The following is a 22,345-nucleotide window of genomic DNA, read 5'->3' as shown; positions in this document are numbered from 1 at the left end:
CGTTGACACGATCAAGCGTTATTCAAATCCCTTTTATTCGAACGCAGCAAATGAATGTACTAAAAAACACAAAATGCCAAATTCAATTCTAGTTTTTATGCTCTAAAATGTATGTTCTCATCTTGACAAGTGATGGGTAAGAAAAAATCGATTCATTATTCTAAGCCATTGATTTTACTGAGTTAGTGAGTCAGCTTTTCAACCTCAACTCATTTCGAGTTGTTCACTCTAAATATTTTAGTATCGATTCATTTCAACATAGGAACCGATATCTACAAAATTAATAACCCCTTTTCTACGAATTTCTACCTAATGACAGGGCTTCCCGACCCACTATTCAATGTGAACATCGTTATTCACCGATTGCGAGACGTTTTTTCAACAGTTGTAACATGTTCAATTTGCAAAACGATAGATTTTTAGTTCATCTACATTAACAAACTGCTAATTGGAATCAAAACTGATGTTTACATTGAAAAGTGACACGATAACCCCATACAAACATTTAGAAAAATTAAAACCTTAACAAGAAGATAGAAGTATTCTTGCATAGAACTGCAATTTAATCTAAATAATCAAATCCACAAAGAATTGCAAAAAAAGTCGAAATATTCAAACCGGCAAAGAATTGCTGAGAAGTTGCAAGATTCAACATCAAAAAGAATAAAATTAAAACACTAAATTAGAAAAAATAAACTTAAGAGCAAACAGATCAAAACATTTAATTCCACAAAGAATTGTAGATGAGTAGAATGATTTTATTCCTGAAGAGACTCTATTCCAATATCAAAAAGTTGGACTATGAAGAGCATATAAAATGTAGTATCACAAGGCAGAACAAAACAGAAAACTGAGACGGATTTACTCCCAAAAAAATACCATTCTTTCTATAAATTTTGTCCTTCACTGTAGGAACAACACGGTTACCTCATGTAGAACAATCAGCTATTTCTCTAATTTCTCCTACACAACGTCAAATTATTAATAATGAAAGATACAAAATAATCGACTATAGATTTAACTCTTTATAAGAAGTGAATAGGTGAGTTGGCTACGCTTTAAAAAGACTCACAAAGCACATCACTAAATCATGACAGATTAACAACATACCGCTTATGAATACACCATCTGGACCATTTTGTAGCGAGAAGTAGATGAGAATGTTAACTTGTAGAATAATCTACCAATCTCTTTCAGACAAAATAGAGCAGCCTGCACCTGCGCCTGTACCCGGCCGTCAACGTAGTCTTTAATGCTGCTTTATGAGCGTTGCAGCACAACACCGAGTTACAGACACCGGCTCGCTGGTCAAGAAGAAATTGTGGAAAACGCCTCTCCCATCGCAACGGCTTTATCTTTACGCCGTCCCGATAACCGGAGAATGCGAGCGAAAATGTGGCCCCGTTAAGTAGATTGAGCGGAGGGGAATGCTCTTTTGCGCGCGACGACAACAACGACGGCTAGAGCAAAGCAAATGACTATCGGCATGTTGGAGAAGCAAAAGCACCATGTTCAGACGACGGGGCGGCTTTGGCAATGGCTGCGAATGGCACGCGTGATTAGGGAAGGAAAACCTGTGGCAATCATGCGCCGACTGACTCGGTCTGCATTCGCCTCGGTCAGGGGGTGTGATGGTAAAGCAGCTAAGGCTAGATTAGAGATCGTGGCATACCAACCAACCCAACCCAGCCTCTCTCCGCCGAAAAGCGACTAACCTCTGCTTAGAAAGCAATCAGCAACGGAGTGGAATGGCGCAGCACAGGGGAACTGATCTCATTTCGGAGTTTCGCCTTTCGAACGCAACAACCGCACCCAGCAGTGAGCATGGGCCCGACCGAGACGATAGAAAGGCCGCGTAAAAGAATCTGCAGAACGAAATCGGTATGCTGGTTGGTTGGAGGTCGGCTTTGAGAAAGGTATTAGATTGAGACAAGATTATTACGTTTTCTTTTTCACTAGGCGTGCGATAACATTGTCTTTGAATGGAGGGGTTTGATGTATTAATTTTCCAATCGAATGTGAACCTCCGAATTAATTACTTCACAACAGGAAGTATTGATGAACGTGTGGTTAAGCTCTTTTTCATCACAACACTTTGTAAGTCCTTGCCTTGTAGGCTATCAAGCATGTATTTCTTCAAATATTACAATACAAATAAAAAACCAAGTATCTTTAAAAAGGCAATAGAAAATAAGTAACATTGCATGAAAACGACTACACATATAATTAATGTTTCAACATTGTAAATAGTCATTGATTTTGTATGAATTTGAGCTCGTAAAAATTGGTTAACACTATTGAAATAGTTTCTAATAGCCAAGCGGTTGTGTCAATTTGTTGTCGATTGTTGTCAAGTGGTTGTCAATTTGTCAAGCAACCAAAGTTCAAAAAGCTAAAAAAAAATCTAACATTCAACATCAAAAAGATCAAAAAATCTGATGACAGCTCCACTGACTGCTTGCAAAATTCCTCTAGTTGATTGCAACACTCCCCTATATGATTTGCAAACTTACACAGCTTGCTTGCAACATTCCCCTATCGATTTGCAACATTCCTCTCTTACTGTGCTCTAGATTACGATTTAATAACGAAGTAGTTTTCGATTGATCGTTTTTTCCAACATACATTGTTAACATAGTAGTTATCAATAATATACGTTAATATACAAATTGGCTAATTGGAATAACCACAACTACTTCAAGCAGCGCTCTTTATGCAGCAGCAACGTTCATATCGTGTCTTGATGAATGGCAAGACCGTAAATTACCTCATCGCAACCGTTACAGCAAACAACTGCATCTTTAACACCTTTTCTAACACATCAAGCCAAGCACCAAGATCTCAGTACCATGCAAGCAGAATATTTATTTTTTATTCTCCTCGCCCTCTGCTTGACTGTACATCATCACCGCAACTACCTTCGCTAACGCTGATGTCATAAAGATGTTTAATTGTTTGCATATTTACACATCCGTGTGCTTGTGATTCGCAGACGCAAAGCTGCCGATGCAAACAGCCGGCCCCCCGGCAAACGGTTTTTGCACTGCAAATGCACTTGCTGCGATCATCTCTCTCGCGCGCGTTTGCTGATCGGTAGTCGAACACGACGCTTCAGTCGCCGCCGGGGACTACTACTCATGGCCATTTTGAAAACGCATTCCTCATCTTTCACCATCATAACGATATTGTATGTGTGTGTGTGTGTGCTCCCCCCTAGGGCAAAAAGCAGCGATTAAAATGATACTCTCCAGTGAGCACACACAAGGGATGCGCATCCGGACATACCACAGCCACAGCGCGCGGTGGAATCATTTGCACGCGTCTGCCGCCGAGTAGAGAAAGAACGAACCCGTTCCGCAGCAGCGCCTAGAGACCTACTGGCTGGGTATGCGCGAGCGCGTAGTAAATCAACGGAACTGTGCGCAAAAACTACTCGAAAATCTTTCTTCGGCCGTATGAACACTTTCTTTCAACACAGCCGCCGCCAAACCGACTCGTTTTGTGTGGTGTGGTGGAAAATCCAGCGTGAGTAGGGAAGTGAAAGATCGTTAATAGGGTGTACACCACCCACCCCATCATTCCTGGGCGGGGGGTGCTGCTCTTTACTTTGCTTGGGTTGTGTACGAGATTTTATTACTTCTCGGTAGAGAACGGTGCTCATTTCGCTTGCGGAAGAGCCGCCACCACGCCAGATTCATAGAGGCTAGAGATTCGTTTATCTTATCTACTTTGTAAGAAGCCGAGGTTTAGGTTGCGAGGCGAAGCTAAGGCAGATATATAGCTGAGCATCACACAACTACGAAGCGTTTTGTGGCCCTCTTTCTCATGGCTAGTAAAATGTTAAATTTAACGACGGTTGTTCACAGCAAAACAAAAACCGCACCAGGAATTTCTCCACCATTTAGCGCAGCTATTAGCCGCAAAGTGATTATAAAGAGTTGTTAATATGCGATCAATAACTGAGAGGGGCTATTAAAACATCGTGTATTTATGATCTCGAACGTTTTGTTTCAGGTAGCTTTGAAATGTGTAATAAAGATACGAAAAAATACGATAAAGTCCTAAGAAACAGATATAAATACTACTCATAAATGAACAGTGATGATAGAAATGATGAAACACGAGATATGACCAAACACTCTTTCGCACTCATTTTTTAGCATGAAATTGCAGTAAAATTGTATAATAACCTAAACGAAGACTGAATATGAATCGTTAGCATTCTCTAGTTGAAGAACTTGCTCCAGTATTCTCATATTAAAACACATTATTACGTATGTTGTAAATTTATACAGAGGATTCTAACGAGCTCAAAATTGTAATTGTGATGATTGTGATAGTGAAATCAAAAATGATTATTAAGTATTATGTAAGAAATCTGGGGAAGCCGTTATTCCTTAATAAAAAAAAAGTTGTTCATTATTCAAAAAAAGTCTTATCCAGAAGAAGAGATAATCTGGATAAAGCAACAATTCGGGAAAAAACATACTGGGGCAATGTGTTCTTAGCACAAGAACTATTAAGAAATGACATATTAGTAGAAAAATAAGAACTAATTTTAATATTAAAAGCAAACTGCACACATCAATTTACAAACAAATAAAGATATCCTAGGGATAGTAAATGATATGATCATTTTAAATCCTAGAAAGGAAACTAATAAACAAAACAAATTCATTTTGGTCTCAAAAAATAAATTAACAAAGTGACTTATTACAAAAAATCAGGTAAATTAAATAACGCATTTGATAACATTCAAGAAACATGAAGAAAACAGTCAAAAATAAGTCAAACTATAACCAAAATAAACATATAAATTCTCAAACAAAATGTACGAGACCAGGTATTGAAAACAGTAACAATGTTATTTGGAATTCCCGAAGAATCTCTCTTTCGAGAGTAAGTGCGAGGTGAGGATGGATCGAATTTGTTAGCAAACCATCCATCACAAATAAAAGTTATGAACAACGCAGTCGTGTACGATCCGATCGCTACTGCACCGTTGCGTCATAAGTTCTTCCCTTCAAAACGAATCCCTAACCCGAAGACTCACCGCTTTTCGCATCCCCATCTTCTTGGAAAGGCACTTTTATCCTCACTTTCACAATAGAGTGCCTTGCCAGCTATCGATGATCTCGCTACCTTCGCTAAACGGCTGCACGCTTTTAACCCGAAACGCGCCTAAGATCGAGCAAGGGGATCGAGGAGAGTTTGTGCGCATTTCTTTGCCCGTTGCCTATAAATTAAATCAAAATCCGATACCACAATTTCGTACCACCGCGTACTGTTGCGTTCTTCTGGCCCATGTTAGCTGGAGGTGCATTGTGGAATTAGAACGCAGCGGTCGGCCAAAATCGTGATTGGAAATGGTTGCCGCTATGTAGCACCAGAGCGGAGAAAGGTTTCACTCCCTTTCACTTTGGCACAGCAGTAGTGATAGACCTGCATAGATCCATCCGGCCAAAGGTATTCTGCAGTTGCTCAAACTGTACCGGGGTGGGGAGGCTTACGATACCTTCCAATTCCGCCATTAAGATGTCTTTTTCTGTTGCTTTCTCCAATTCGGTAGGATTATTTATGTTTTTAAGGGATTATAACGCTCGAGGCGGACGGTGACGGTAAGCGATCGCAGTGAGCAGTACATTTTACGCGTCTCAAGTTAAAACTATAAACAGAAGAGGGTAAGGATATAAGAGATTGTTTGATAGAGGGTTCCTCGAACGGCGGAAGAGTACCGGCGAGATGTAATTTTAAAGTAAATAAATATGTAATCCGCAAAGAATCGCGGCTTGGATCACTGTGTTGTGTGGTTAGGTATCAATTCTTATGCCTTAAAACCTTACAATTGCTTCACCTTTCAAGCTGTTTCATAAGCATTTATCAAACAAATATTTAAACACACAACATTTTCCACCTCAAAACAAAACCTAGAATTTATCTTTGTTTCCCAAGAACCGTTATAAATCATAGTCAAACGTGGAAAACAAGACCAACGCCACCCAGCTAGATTTCATTCAAACTTCGCCGTTGTTTGGTAAACAACGCATCATTTGTAGATATATACAAGCAAGAACGCCTGACGGACTTTTAAATTCGGTACTAAATTTCTCCAGAATGATCCGTCCTTTTTAGATCCGCCGTGTGTCTACGTTTGTTGCAGATGCAGCAGCGTCCGAGGGACATATGAAATGTTTGTTTTAGTTTCCATTTGTGATGTGAATTTATGACTGCAGACAGTAAACACAACGAATAATCCATTTCGTTTGTTCATTTGCTATGGCGGGAAGATAGGTGGCTAAAGCTCAGATAAAACCATTACTGCTTAAGGAATATAATTTATTACGCAAAGTGTCTTTTGTGGAGAGTTCAGAGTAAATTTACACTATGTATATGATCACGTCACGTTATAAAATTTCATAATTTCAATAAAAGTTGTAACACTTCAATATGAACAATTGCGAACAGCAGCCAAAGCGATTGCGTTGAAGAAGAATCGACACATCTAGCTCTATCCTCCCTGAACAGTAACCAATTCGAAGATCGTTCAATTAACACCGGATGCGCATTGGCGACCAACCTTTAATAAACAAACAGCGACCGAACGAACATATGCGGAAGTGGTTGCTTATTTAGTCCAACTTGAAAGAATGGAACTCCATACCGCGCTCGCGCTGCTGACTCACACACTAGACATTCCAGAGCCCGATCGCCACATACCTCCAAACATAGCTCCGGGGGTAAGTAAAAACAGTGTCTCATTTTCCATCCGCTCGCGGGAATGGAACGAAGGCAGGACACCTGCACAGACCACCCAAACCGAGGGGAATGCAACACGATCGATGAAATGCAACACGCCACCTCCTCCGTCGTCTGTGCGGGGGGGTTTGTGTGTGTTGTGCCTGGTGGTGGTAATCGTAAACCGCGTCCACAGCACCGGCGATTTAACCTCAAACTGTAAACAAAACGACCTCGCGTCCAGCTCCGGCTAGAATTTAGACGCACTTGTGCTAGCCCCGGCGTAGAATGTGCAGCTGAGAATGCATACCTCTATTGAAGATTGCATTGAAACTCTTGAAAACGGAATACAATTTATGATGTATAATTAATTTTAAATAACTTCTTAACTTACTTCTTAATAACTTCAAAAATAAACAATGCAAAATGATAATTTAATTTGGTTTTGAGACACTTGACATTTTCCTACAGGAAATTAACTTTATATTATGGAAATTGGACTCTGCGGCACCCTTTTTGGACTGACACATCGGAAATTCCTAGTGAGTTTGTCCACACTTCCCGTCATAAACAGTTAATTTCCCATTAGAAGAGGCCAATAAATGAAGTGGATGCATTGTTTAATGAATACTATGTAAATATATCAAGCCTACTGGAATGGAAGTATAATTTTCTAAAAATGTAAATTTTTGTATTATTTTGATGTATAAAAATGTATTATTTTGATATAATTTTAAGTATTTGAGGCGTCTCTTGTTCAATAAATCAAATGGAGCTAAATGGTTAGTAAAGCTTCGGAGATAAAATGAACAGACTCGTCTTATAGATGCATTTTCATAAGACAGTGTTAGTGTTGCCAACTATAGCATGAAGTTTGTTCATTTACATTGAATGAAGTAGGTAAAAGTAAATCCCTAGTGGATGTATATTTTGTATCACTTTCCCTCCATATAAATGTATTTGAACTATATACTCTATATGTATTTAAACACAGTGTGGAGTTTCTTCTTCTTATTCTTATTCTTTGACACAACAACCGTTGTCAGTCAAGGTCTGTGCGCGCCTGTACCACTAATGGACTTTTGGCTTTGGTTTTCAATGTCTTGTTTAATAACCATATTAAGATAGACAGTCCCTACGTATGTGGGCATGGTCCAATCGGGGTTTCAACCCACGACGGTGAACCCATGATGCTGTTAAGTCGTACGAGTTGACGACTGTACCACGAGACCGTGCTCGGCAGTATGAAGTTTTATATCACTTTTAATCTTTTAAAAATCGACTGAAAGATGTCCAAGATTGACTCAATATCACTAAAATAATGTAATGGAGATGAAATTCATTTTATCTATTGCCTCAATACGAGGCCACGATTCACGCAACTACGATTGGATTAAAGGCGTCTCCTTTAACGCATCACCACAATCTGCCAGCCTCTAATGATTTATGTATGCGAAGGCTCCACACCACAACGCTGACGCCGATGGCAAAGTAAATTTAGAGCAAACGGGCTAGTGATTTCCCGTGTTAAAACAAATCCACCAGCTGGGCAACACTGTCTGAAGCATCAATTTGATGCACATTTCACCGTTGCCTCAGATGGCCGAAGAAGCGCATCAACACAAGCGCACACAACACTCTGCGATGCATTTCTTTGCGACGGATCTATAGTGAACAAATGGAACGGTTTAACGTTGTCATGAAAAGCAATAAACGCTTGAAGTAATTGTACAAAATAATTTGTCTATTGAATGGTGAAGTTCTTACTTAATTCGACTGTTATTTGATTTTTAATATTAAAATTCAAACATGTTCTTAAAGACAATCTTGTTTTTTTAAATATGATTTCAAATAAAATCCCACTGTTCGAATATTTCTAACTTCTTGTAAATCTACTCTTTCCATATCAATCAACAAACAAATGACATGAACAACATCATCAATGATACTGGAAACCTTTTTATTTCGAAAGCTAACGGAAAACATGCTAACACACTATTATAACGCGTATCGCTAATGTTTTGTACTTTATAAACCTCTGCATCTAAGCCCCCCCAGATGCAATGTGTAATAAATTTGGATCACGCTTTATCTTAAGGGCAAACGTGAGCGATATTAGAAGCATCCCCCCCCCCCCCCCCCCGTCAACGTTGAACCTAACCTTTTCTTCAGACCTTCACCAGGGAGTGATTTGGCACGCGTGTTTCTTTTATGGGACCACCACATCGAGAGGCATTGCCCAGACACATATCCCCACGATTCCAACCACGCTACTCTTAGTCTCCGCGTCATTCATTTACCATATCATCGAGTGGTAAATCAATTATGATTGTGTCTATTTTAAAATCTTCTCCACTCTTCCGCGTGTTATGTTGTGCCGCTTCTCGCTTCTTTCCCCTTTGCGGCAAAGTGCACCCGTCCCTTCGGTGAGTTCTTGTAGCGAGTTCACTATTGGCATTGTTGTAACGGATGCGCAACGTCAGCATGGTTTTCATGCATCATTAAATACCATTGTGCCGTGGTAGTGGTCGTGGTAGCGTTCGATCGTTGCCGTTGTCGTCGTCGTTCGGGAAGGTTAACTCGCACAGGTGTGTACGCTATAACTAAACTAAATGTCAACACCGAACGGTATAAAACAAACAACCTTTTGGAAAAACGATACCAATAAGCACTCGATGGAGAAGGATTTGGACCATTTACTTCTGACAAATTTTGTGCAAAACGCTGTGCAAGACGTACACAGGCAGCAGGTTAGTTTATGAGACAGGTTTTTGGGCGCATTAGGAGCCCGTTTCGTGAGAGATTAGTGTTGCATTTTTGCTGGTTGTTGTAAGGATTCCATTATTCAGCTTGAAAAAGCGGAGGAAAGCCTAAGAAAAAGCCATACAACTACAATGACTATTGCACTTTCTGGGTACATGTTGCACCGGGAAGTCCAACAAATCGACCAGATAATGTGCAATAATGCGTGCAGCTTATCTTGGCGGCAGAAGGAAAACTCCATGCTCGTTTGTCGATGTACACGCCTCTAAAAGTAATCCATTTGGATGGAAAGATGTCTTACCATCTCGGGGAGTTTGTAAAATGTAATTATCATGCCTTCCTGGTCGGGTGTAAAATAAATGCTATTTTCTTCGTAAATAAAGCATTGATACATTCACTTTCTCAAGCGCACAACCGCATATTCATCATTAGTACATCCGTTTCCTCAACAAATGAGGAACAATTAAATGGAGCAGAGATCGTTTGAAAAGAAAAGCGTTGCTTTCTTCTCTCCAAACCCATTAACCTCCAACGCAATTGTAGGTGCTTTAAATTTGAATGGGTTTCACTTTCTTTTGCGCTGTGTGTGTGTGTGTAGGAAGATCTTTCAAGCGATCTTTGCTTGCCAACGATCGCTGTGTAGATACGTTGAAACACACAATTTCACAATTGCAAATTAACTTGTTTTGCAGGGTTGACCGAAGGTGTGTGCGGCATAGTTTGTTGTTTACGAAATTAATGTTTTATCTGTTAGGCATCATATTTGTACTGAGTCGAATCACATTTTCAAATTGCTATATGATTTTTTCCATTATTTCGATATGATTCTGCAGTGTAAAACATGACTGTATCGTGGTTGTTATGTTTTTGATAAAAAAATATCCATTTTCAACATAACATAACGTACCAAAATTTTCAATTGGTGTGTATGAGCTCCAAACATTTTTTAAAGCAGTTTCCACTGTTTGAAAATCTTTCGAGATATTTTTCAACAGCCCAACTGTCACAAATATATAACAATTGGTGAAAAACATCCTGCGAGAATTGAAGCTGACTCAGTATAAATTTTATCACTGATTCCCGTTTTTTCCCGATTATGCGTCAATGTTATTCACAAATTACCGAATAATTTTGGAAAAATAAAATATAAAAATACAAAAATAACAAATCTCCTCCTTCTAATGGCCTTCTCCAAAACCCCTGTAAAATCAAAAAGTGCCACTAATAAAATAAGTATTTGAGGTCATTAGTGAAGTTTGAGTTTAAATCAAACTTCTCACTGAATTCTTTCTTCAATATGGTTTATTTAAAAAAAACCTAAGAGCAGCATTTTGATGCTGAATGTTATAAATTACTCTACCATTATCACACTTCTGAGACACCCCGACAGCTCAGCTCCGTTTATCAGCTGACGAGCCAGTCAGGCGAGATTGTAAATTTGCAAGAGGCGAGAGAAGCATAAATATAACACCACGCTCGGGCCTCAAGAAAATCCCTCGATGAAACTGCATTTTCACCCCCAACAGCCCCGGCTGTTGCTACTGAAAGCATTATCTCGACCGACTCTTGGTAACCTTTCAGCAGAAGAAAGAAACCATACGCCCCAAATGCAACCGCCTGTGTACATGTATGTGCCCACCTCTAGGTTCCTATCGATAGAGAGTGCATTCCTTGCACGCCACGCGTTCAACACTTCACCGCGAAGGGGTGAGTGAGAGTGCGTGTGTTTTTTTTCTCTCTCACTTGTAAGTTCGCTCGAAAGAGGCAAAAAGGTTACGGTTAATATTTCACGTTCCAGCTCATTACGCACGCTAACTTCCTCACCTACTCACTGGCCGACCGGAGGGAGGGCTCTTTAAACCATTGGAATGTATGCCTTCCTTTTATTCGACCCCCTTTACCCGATACGAGACGACAAGTTCTTGGCGGAAAGGTCGACCTTGGTGACATGCTGGTATGGGTAATTGAGGCCAGCCGACGGATGCACACAACGGTACTGCCGAATGGGACTGATTGAGGGGTGGCCATGTTCTGGTTGATGAAGGGAAGGTTGCACTTGTTTTGATATGTTTTCAATACACATACACGGTAAGGTGGCGACGCGTACACTCAAATGAATGTAAGAGAAGACAAAATAATCCAACTCGTAGTTAATAGATCGTAGCCAGTGGCCATAAACTTGTTAGGATTATGAATTTTAAACCCCTTTAACCCATTGAAAATCTACATTTTTTACATTATTCAAAATCAAATAAAAACTATATTCTTGGCACAAATTTTACAAACATTTAAATGTGTATTGGAGCATTTTTTTGGGTTTTTTTCTCCTCAAAATTCACCTTACTCATTTAGATACAAAGAGCGTTCGAGTAATGCAATTATAATTTATGTTTATATTAACTGTATTTAACAGACAAAACCCAAGCCCCAAACAAACATCGTCGTGTGCGGTAAGCATGCCACACATGTATCCTTTGTCTTCAGGGGTAAACAAACAACATGCAATTGCCAGATGTTGCAGCAACAAGCGGATATTTTTTTAAAATACAAACTTGACGTTAACGTTCGCCATTAAGACATTAAAACAAAGTGTATTATCCAGTTAACATACAGAATTACATTAATAATAAAAAGACAGCAAAATAAACAAGAACATATGCAACGAACGGAAACCCAAATAAACCCACCCGTGTGCGTGTGTGTCTGGGGTCCCTCTAGATATGAGCTCTATATCACACACAACACGGTCGCTCCCTCGTGTTCCTCTTCACTCACTGTTCAATGGTTTAAATAAAGTAAAACTCCACAGAAGAGGAGGATGTGATGATCATTGATGACGCTCCGGCCAGCCCGGAAGAGCGACGGATGATGATATTGCATTGCACAAAATTCGGAAACGGCTTCGGGTGTGTGCAGCAAGCTAATGAACACTGGGGAGGTGTATTTATTTTTGATACAAGCCTTTGTTTGCTTACATTCAGTCATTCAGAAAGTTAACAACTGTCTGGCGGGGAGCATATTAAGTTGCTGTCGTTTTTTTTTTAAATATATTTTGATGTTTATATTTTTACTTTGTATACAACATTTTTACAGCCAGTTATTTACTTAACAAGGGCTGCAAAATGAGTATTGTATGCTGGTAATCTTTGCAAGTTGAATGCAATCGATTGGGCAATATATGGGCTTTCAACACACGATCGAGTATGGAGGTTAAATAGCGACATTGTTAGCTGCTCGGAAGCCACAGCACACCCTGTGGAATGTGGGTTGCATATCTAATCTAGACTCGAGCGGCTACGTGCTAAAAGAGTGGTGTTTGCTTGAGCTATCGCAACGTTTGCTTTTCAATTATGGTAACGTACATGACTTACTATTATTATAAAGTATACAAAAGGAACAAAAATGAAATTAAAAAGAGCAGTTATGATACCCAGCAATTGATTAACTCACACATAAATGGATTACACATTTGTCACTATTTTTCTCTTGGAGGTATTCGAGAGTATTTTGTTGTCCAGCATTAAAAAGAAACCAATTACTGGATCATATGAGGTACCGTACCGGCAGTATCCCTGGACAGAGATAGATTCACGATCCGTTAAATAATTGAGACAGAAGAGAATGTACAGTTTACTAAGGAACAGTTTCAACATCAAAATAGGTTCAGAAACAATTAAACAAGGACTTAACGCAGGCTTCAGTGTTTCATGACTGTTTCGTTGAGATTCATTCATATGAATCTTCAGTGATGAGTGATTCGAACCTCGAATCGACTCTTAAAAGATTCATGAACCTCTGAAGATTAATGAATCGCCAAGGATTTATGAATCTCGAAAGATAAATGAATCTTCAAAACTTCATGAATCTAAAAGATTCATAAATTCATTGATATTCATATATCTCCAGGGATTCATGATGTTTTAGAGATCTATGATTGTCAAAATAGTGAATTTGCACGATCCCAAACAACATGCCCGTCGTGGGTTTAAGCCTCGCATGGACCGTCTCCCCGTAGCAAAAGATACTATCCGGCTACGTGGACTTGCCAAGAAGAAAACACTAGTGTATTGCATTACATTTAAGTTGAAACGTAATAAATAGAACATTCCTAAAAACCCGTTACATTCACACCAAAACTTACACACCGCTCGTCACGATATAGTTGAAAAAGCTCTCTTGATTTCCCGCGGGATACGAAATTGTGCTACAAACGTTTCAGCTATTTTTCAAGTAGTTTAAAAAAAACCTTCCCTATCGAAGGAAAGCACAAACTGTGCCGGTAGAAAGGTGCTTTCCCCATTGTCATTGTGCCCACCACCCTCTAGGGGGTGGCAAGTGTCTATGCTGTTGCTGTAAGGCTCTTAAGGGATGTGAACTTCCCCCTCTAACTCTACATGTAAACACTCCACGGGCCCAAATTTCCCTCATTACCGCTAACCCAGCAGGAAGAACAATTGAAATTGGGAGAAAGACGATGCCACGGCGTCACCTACATCGCGGCGTCGCATAGTTGGAGTTGCTGAATGGTTTTTTCAACCTTTTTCAGGTTTTTTTTTGGTGCACGATTCACACATTCCCACCCAAAGCATTTCTCCCACCGAGACACTTCCTATCCGGTCATTCGAAAGCAAACAAAAACGCCAACCGTTACACTGTGGATAGGTTAGAAGCCGCAAAGATTCGTTCCTTTCGCGAAAGTTTGTTCGTTCGCGGGATGGAGTGGGAAATTACGGTGTCGATGCTTTTTTTTTCGTCGATGCTTTTTTTTTCGTCGCTGCATCTTTTGGCACACAAACACTCACGCAAGGCGAGGGAAGGAAATGCTAAGATGAAGAAAACACAAAATAATGATCATTGCATGATGAAATTAGGCACATCGCGTGAAACGCGTGAATGATTGTGTTTTTCTGTTGTGCATTTTACGCCACATGTGGTGCCGGCGAATACACACACATACGCACGAACGCGAGCCCATGTGTTTTTCAAAAATGCTTCATTAAGCGCCACGAAACGTTATAATACGGGCGGTTTGAAAGGGAAAGAAAATACCGAGGAAGCTATAAAAACAATAACAACAAACGCGAATGATTCGAATCATTCTCTTCAAGTTAATAAGTCCCCTCCATATCCCCCCCGGTTGATGGTCGCATTTTTCTTCGGCGTTCTGAAAATAGTTTAACGCACGCAAAACAAAATTAACCCAACCATCTCTCACAGGGCGGCAAGAAATCCACCAGTCGTTGGAATTTTCTTCTTTTTTACTCATTACAACTTGACAAAAAAAAAAAAAAAACAAAAATAAAATAAGGGGGAACGCAACTTGGGGACTGATTGTAGCCACTTGAAAGATGTGTTCCCAAGAAGCAGCGTCTCTGCATTCCGGACGATAATTAACATCTGCCCAAAAAATAAACGTATCTTGTGCTCATGCTGGAGTGAAACAATAAATGTATCTCTTTCCATTGATTGGAGAGTTAGATTGAAAAATTCAACGACATTTAGGGTCATTCCAAAGCCAAAGGAAAATAGTTAAAATACTATTTTGTAATGGAAATAATTGGAATTGATTCAATTTGAAGACAACATCATCGTCGCTGTGGAAATAAGTAACGATATAACACCATTAACACGGTTTATTATCAAAAACATTACTTTCAGAAGGAGTCTCTTATTGATGCCAAGGCTATCTTACGCCATTTAATCGAGAATTTTAAAATAATGTCGCTTAAATCGTCATTCGCAACGAGCATGTTTGTACCAAAGCCAACATAAACCAAGCCAAAATATGGCAATCTACCGCAACATCAGTATTTGAGCCGCAAATAGACTGATTGTATCGCGCCTTCTTTTTCTTTATCGATACAAAAGTTCCGTGTTGTTTTTCAAGCGATAAGCCTTATCGCTTACATCGTACAACAACTTCAGAGCGTCTATAAGCATTACGTTCCTTTTAACTGCAAATAGCGCACACTCTGCTGGTAGTTTTATCAAGCCCAAGTGCTGAAGAAAGCCAGTCTATTTGTTCCCATATTCTTAACGCACGATAACAGCACGAACTCACACACACCGAGTCTACCCGGACCCTCCGAGGTTTGGCGTTCCAGTGAGTCAGACCTGCTCGCTCCCTTCGGCAGCCGATAACGCCACAAGATTCTGTTCTGCAGGGCAGTTTTTCGTTCGCCCCTTCTCGCCCTTCGGGGACTGTGTGTGTGCGTAAGCAATTGTGCCGATTATGCTCCCGGCCAATCCAGCAGGGGTGGTTAGTAGTGTTGGTGTAAAATAAACGCAAACATAGCGGGGAGGAGAAAAAATGCTTTCTCGGGGCACATGCGAACCTATTTGCACTACCACCACCACCACCACCACCACCACCACCACCACAAGAAGACGTGCGCCATGTGGCGGAGAAAATTCGCGCGAGCGTGACCGAGGAAAACGGCGCGCATAGAGGGGTTGGTGCTGGCAGAACCGGGCAGCGCGTTTATTTATCGAAGACACGCTAAAAACAGCCTATTTGTTGGATAAATATTAGCAAATTATTTTTAACAATTGATAAAGTTTTTTCTAAGTGTTTTGGTGTCTTTTTGCCAAGCAAAACGAAGAGATGCTAACGATTACAGCAATTCTTATGACTTTTGTATGCGTTCATCATGATCATTGGTGGACTGCATGTTTCGCAGAAACCATACTGTCTCTAATTGGATGTCATAAGATAGGTATCTGGGCCTTGATTTCAATTACTGAGACGGCACAGTGCAAACCGCGCCAACTGCATCCCACCAACCGTTGACCGGGAGTGCCCGTAAGGGATCATAACAATTCAAATCTCATAAGAATGGCTTTTAAATTGTGTTTGTTAGTGTCCACATATTGTCTCACAAATCCTCACAAATAAAAGCAAGGACCTATTAACCAAAAATGGGTAAATCCTCTCAAAAAAAGGGCATTGACAACATTGCCGCTTTGATCTCGTTTATGAGAGGGCAGGCGGGCAGCGCACCAATTTTGCCTTTTTAGTGGCCTCGTTTTTTGGCGGCTTCAGCTAGCTTAAACCACCCACACCAGGGCAGCGTAAATTACGACACCAAAAACCCAAAAACGACGTCCGGGCGCGGGTGGCCTAAAAATGGGACCAAATGGGACACCGTGGGCACGAACCGGCGACCTATGCCCCTCGCCGTACACCACACGTACGCGGGCTGGCTTCTTTTCACCTTATGACATCGTTAATGACTTCCTTTGTTGGATTTGTTGACGGGCGGAACTCCTGACTCCCTCTCTACCTGATATTCCCGGCGTCTTTTACGACCTTAAACAAACAAACAAACAGTTCATTACTATTGTGCGTATTTAGCCAATGACTTTAGACAATTATCTTGTTTGGGTCTTGAACATTCCCAAATGTTTCCAGAAGCTTGCTGCGACGTCATCAGCCCAAGGTTCTTGACATTCTTTCCTCTTGAGCCGAGCACACCTCGGCGTGAGCGCATTAGAATTCTTCACGTGCGTCGTGTGCAAGTTGGACCGGAAGTGGACAGCCCCTCCCGGGCGTGGAGGGGAGGAGGGGGGGGAGATAACCCCAAAGGTGTGTACCGGGCAGGGCGAGCGAGAAAGCTTACTGGTAAAACCGCTGGCGATAGTTACTTACATGTTTCCATCGTTCTGGGGCGTTGTTCCCGTCGAGTTGTGGTAGCCTTGCCGCTTTGAGCTTTGCTCTTAGCAGATTGAATCCCCTTGGGGGGAGGTTGCGCGTTGTTTAAAGGGGATTGGCGGGGGGAATGTGTCGAAACAGTATTTCACTCTTCACTGCAGCAAAAAAAAACAACTTTTTCTCACGATTTAAGAATAACTGCACACAGACACAACGCGCTTTTGCGTTGCGTAGTCGCCCCACCACACCTGTCAAATGGGGCCGGCTTTTGACGTTTGGGCACAACAGGCCGAGCAACCGCTCTTTCTCTCCCTCTCTCTCTCTCTCCCTACCACTGATACTGATAAGGGACAGAATTGCAGCAGGCCTAGGGACCGCGGACCCCGCACCAAATATGGGCGTTTTGTGAAAGAGAATGATGCTTTCCTTTCCCTTTTTTTACAGACCCACTTTCGCCGTGCCGAGACGGTGGTTTGTGCTGTGTAGCCCCGGATGGGAAGGCGACTCCGGTTTCCGGTTTTCCGGTCGGTGCACAAATAAAAACCAGACTCACTTCTACAAACACACACACACACACACACACACACAGTACACAACACACTGTACCGGTTTTGCGCAGCTCTTTTCCTCCCTGTGAGGAGCGCGTGTGATGTGTGTTGGACGGTGTTTTTCACAATTTTCTTTCTTTTTTTTCTTCACACACGGAAAACCTAAGGAAGATTAAGCATTAAAGCACAAACCGATTAAAACCAATCCAACACAGCGCAGTGTGCAAATATGCCAAAAAGAGAGAGAGAAATGTGTGCTACACCAAACAGCAGCAACAGCAACAACGCGATTGATAATGAAGGCAGCCCACGGATTGGGCGGTTGTTGTTGTTGCTGCTGCTGCTGCTGTTCTTGTTGTTCTGTGGCGTGTTGCTACGGAGTTGTCACACTTGTCGTTTTCTGTCTGCTGCCAAACCCAATAATATTCACCCTTCTCGCCCTTCTCATCCCTCACACACACACTCGGCTCCCCCTAAAAACTCGTTATTTCTTCACTTTTCCTTCGCAACGGCTTGCGTGCGCAACAACTCCTTGTGAAGCTGCACCTGGTTCGCTCCCTTTCGAATGATTCACAATTCACGAGATGAAGAAACGCCACCACACACTCGTGCACCGGAAGCTCGCCACAATCATCCTTGTCTGGTTGGTGGTGGTGGTAGATTTGATGCCTCCTGCCCTGCACATACGCTACACGCCCAACGATTGATGTTGAGCCATCAGCTCTCGATGACGACACAGCCGCACACACACACGCACACCCACAGAGCCACGCCGCACACCAACATCACACCCACCGCGACGATGTTTTCATCACGAGATCACAGCAAGCGCCGGACTTTGTCTGCCTGCTGTTGCTGCAACTGCACCACCGTCGTCGTCGTCGTCGTCCGGAATGATTCACACTCACACACACGGCTGGGCGGGGTGTACAGTTCCTTCCGAAAGCCCCGCAGTCACAGAAAATGCGTAATGCAGGCTTCCTGTGGTGTACACACAGCCATCGCCACGCACACACACATACACACACGAAGTGTCGGTTGCGCCGTGTTGTGGTCAGTCCGGAAAGATGGAAAGATGACCAACACACCTTGATGCTTTTTCTTACGTTTTTGGGACTGCAAAGGGAACGGACCGTAAAGCGCCACCATCAACACATTCGGTGCCTCCGTGGACACAGCACCGGGCACACACACACACGCGCGCGCGGGGATTGAGAAAGATCGTAATTCTTACCGACTTCTGCCACACACCCGTCGACCCGTCTTCACGACGCGCACACGCACGCACGCACGGTATATCTTCCGCTCAAGGCGATGGCAAAACCGGGCCAACTCACTTTAAGGTGAAGAATGTTACACGATACGCCAAAACTGCTTCACTTTTCCAGGAACCAGTAGTAACCAGCAATCGACCACGGGAACAAAAGAGATACGCACCCGATGCGACCTCCTCGGAGTGATTTTGCCTTTTCCTTTTTCTTTACGCCTTCGAGTCACCGTTGGCTCCCTCTCACTCTTCTAGCAGTTCGCCACAGTAGTGGTGGCACGGTTGCACCCGGACCGGAACGATGGTTCCGGATCGATACGATCCTGTCAGTTTGCTGCAAATGTCAAAACCGGTACGAAACCAAACCATTTTTGAAAACCATTGGCAAAGTAGGCAAAACTGATGAATCAAATGCATTTTAAAATAATGTAGAAGTTTTTCGAAAAACTTTACAACATAAATAACTCAAATGTACATCAAAAATATATTGAGCAAACCATACGTTCCGACATCACTTTAAATCAATGTCAAATTTGTATGGCTATCAGGAATGCACAAGGTTGCTTCATAGCTGCTTTTTAATGACAGTTACGATTTAAAATTCGAACAATATTTATATCATGCACTGTTTTGTATGAAGGGGCTACCATGGAGCCTACAATAAAAATCCTGTTCTATTCTTTCATCACTCAACATTTTATAAAACGCGACTGCATAAGTTTTAGGATAAATCTCAAGGTCCATACAATACTACAGGTCGGTCCGTCCAGTGTAATTTAACAAATTTTCATTTGACAGCTAGGAAGTCCAAAGTTACTTAGCAACTCATACAAAGTCCAGCAACCCTAACTCCCTATCTGCCAATCTCCATAGAAATCGCCACCCAAGCGCCACAGATTAAGCTTAAACGACTGGAAAATTGAATATCCATATAAAAAAATGAAAGCTCCACAGCTTCATTGGTTTGATCAATAGATGGCGTATTACAACTCATCATTATATTGCTATCCTGTTCTTGCAATGTGTTTCGACAAGTTTCATCTTATCATGACCTATATAGCCTTATAACTTTCTGAGCAAAAATCTATGTGAATGGTCGTGTGGTCAGATACGTGGGTATCAACACCAACGACCATAACTCAATTCTCACTTGCTTCAGTACTGGTGGTTTCCGTTGGAGTTTAGTAATTAAACAATTGTATCGCCGTTCTAGTTCTAGCGATGCATAACTTCAATGCGAAACCATACAACAGTACAGAGGAAATGAGAAAGCTCTCCTCCAAGCGATGAAGCTCAACTGGTTGGGGTATCCCACCAACAGAGAGCGCCACCAGCTTTTTTGCTATTTTTAGAATGAATGAGTCGTTTGCCGTCTGCTAAACGAAGTCTTTCTATATTCCGTTTAGGTAGAGAACTTGAGTCGTTTAGAAGCCGTTTAGTGGTCGTTTAGTGGATTTGTGGCACTTGGGCATCCATCAAGGCTACCAAAATTAGAGCTAAGGATCTACCTGTAGTCTATCAAGGCAGCTTGATAAATCTACAAATCCATAGCAATCAATAGTATTTTCTCTTCTCTCTTTTGTGCTAACTAATAATATTGGGAGAAAACAGCTCATCAATACTGGCTGTAATCATCAAACTCCTATGTAGCAGTCGGGCATTCATTTTCACTCATTTTTAATTGTTTTATGTTTTTCTATGTAGTACATGGTTACTATAGTTATTAATCATGGCGTTGTTTGAACGGCATATGGCATGTGTTGATATCCCTAGGTATTTGTTGATGATGAGCGTAATGAGCACAGTACGATACTATAACGGACGGATTAAATTACAAAGGAGCGCCGTTTATTCAGGTGCCTTATATCCGGCTGTCCGTTTTGAAATAAAAATTCCCAATCATGGGTATCAGATAAACGCGACAAGACTTCGCCTTCTTAATACTTTCTACTTAGAGTCCTTTTTATCTGGCTGTCCATTTATCCGTGCTGTTTAGAAAAAACAGTTCAATACAAAGGTGACATTGCAAAAAAAAGGTTATCAGAGCACATACTTAGAACAAAAAACACTATAATCCATGGCAAATTTAAAAAATTCTCATTGGAAGAACATGAAGTTAATAAAAAAAATAAGATTATTTTCCAAAAGTTAATCACAAATTCTGCTCGGGGGGTTGCACGCTTGGAGTCCATCCAGCGTCGGGCTACCCGTTTCGCGCTCCGTTCGTGGGACAGCAACAACGACTACACGACAAGGTGTTTGTTGGTCGGCTTACCCCAACTCGACGACCGGATACGAAATGCTAGGCTGGCTTTCATCGTTGGGCTTCTCAACGGTAGCATCGATTGTCCAGCTTTGGTCTCGTCGATACAGCTATACGTGTCTGCAAGAACCCTTCGCCCTCGGGCGATGCTGGCCATCCCAGAGACAAGGACCGCCTTGGCCTCCCGAGACCCGTTTTTGCGCATATGTCTTGCTCAGAATGCGGCATCTGATGCGTTTGAGCCCGGCATGATGATCATTTCGATCATTTTAATAAATATACAAATATTCAAAATTAGTGATTCATTATATCATTTGACTCATTATCCGTGTTATTGCATATCCGGGTGAGGTCGAATCACTTTGAGCCCGGATAAACGGCACCCCACTGTATCTAGTTGGCGAAAAAACATAACTTTTCAGGAGACGGATCTGAATATGGGCGAAAAACCGATTCCCAAAATAATCTCAAATATTTTATGATCTTCTAAGATAAAACCCGTTCATTTGTACGTACAAACATACTACTTAACTATCCGGCTACGTGGTAATGACTTAAGTCGTAGGATGTTAGGCTGGAAATAGACGAACCAAGATCGTCGCGGTACCGCGAAATTAGCGCCTTGTTTATAACAGTTGTAGGCCGGTCTCGTAGTACTCGTGCGACTTAACAACATGCCCGTCATGGGTTCAATCCCCAAATGGACCGTGCCGCCATACGTAGGACTGACTATCTTCAAATCAATTAGTCACTGAAAGCCAAACCCACAAGTGGTGCAGGCAGGCCTTGACCGGCAACGGTTGTTGAGCCAAAAGAAGAAGAAGAAGTTATAACAGTTGTAGAACAGTTGAGCTGTCAAATCTTCCGCGCCTCCAATCGCGCCTGCTGTTTCGTAGAGATACCCAACTTCGGTATTGCTGAGATTTTCGCGGTAGCGCGAACAGATAATTTTTACTTTTTCTGGTGGATTTGTGTGAAAACTCGTGTCGAGAAACGAATTTTGTACTTTATTTTGCATGAATTGTGTAAAATAAATAATTTGATTCGCAAATTGATAAAACAATATTGCTTCTTGGCACATTCAATCGTCACCAGACGGATGGTTCCATACACGAACC

The 22,345-nt window shown here is 41.6% G+C and overlaps 1 protein-coding gene across 6 annotated transcripts in view; it reads right to left on the bottom strand.

The window, feature by feature from the left end:
• LOC121598074 (wiskott-Aldrich syndrome protein family member 2) overlaps positions 1-19,218 on the bottom strand; it is a 28,769-nt gene extending 9,551 nt beyond the window's left edge. The window contains exons 1-3 of one of the 6 annotated variants that reach the window (XM_041924605.1): positions 18,932-19,218; positions 18,493-18,813; positions 17,147-17,859 (exon numbers count right to left, since the gene is read on the bottom strand). The gene's annotated coding sequence lies outside the window, so the exon portion shown is untranslated. The other 5 variants (XM_041924606.1, XM_041924608.1, XM_041924607.1 and 2 more) reach the window with 5 other exon arrangements.
• Positions 19,219-22,345: the final 3,127 nt, after the last annotated feature.

The sequence above is a fragment of the Anopheles merus genome, chromosome 3R, assembly GCF_017562075.2.
Source record: "Anopheles merus strain MAF chromosome 3R, AmerM5.1, whole genome shotgun sequence".
Classification (NCBI taxonomy): Eukaryota; Metazoa; Arthropoda; class Insecta; order Diptera; family Culicidae; genus Anopheles; species Anopheles merus.
This window is presented reverse-complemented; position numbering and strand designations above follow the sequence as displayed.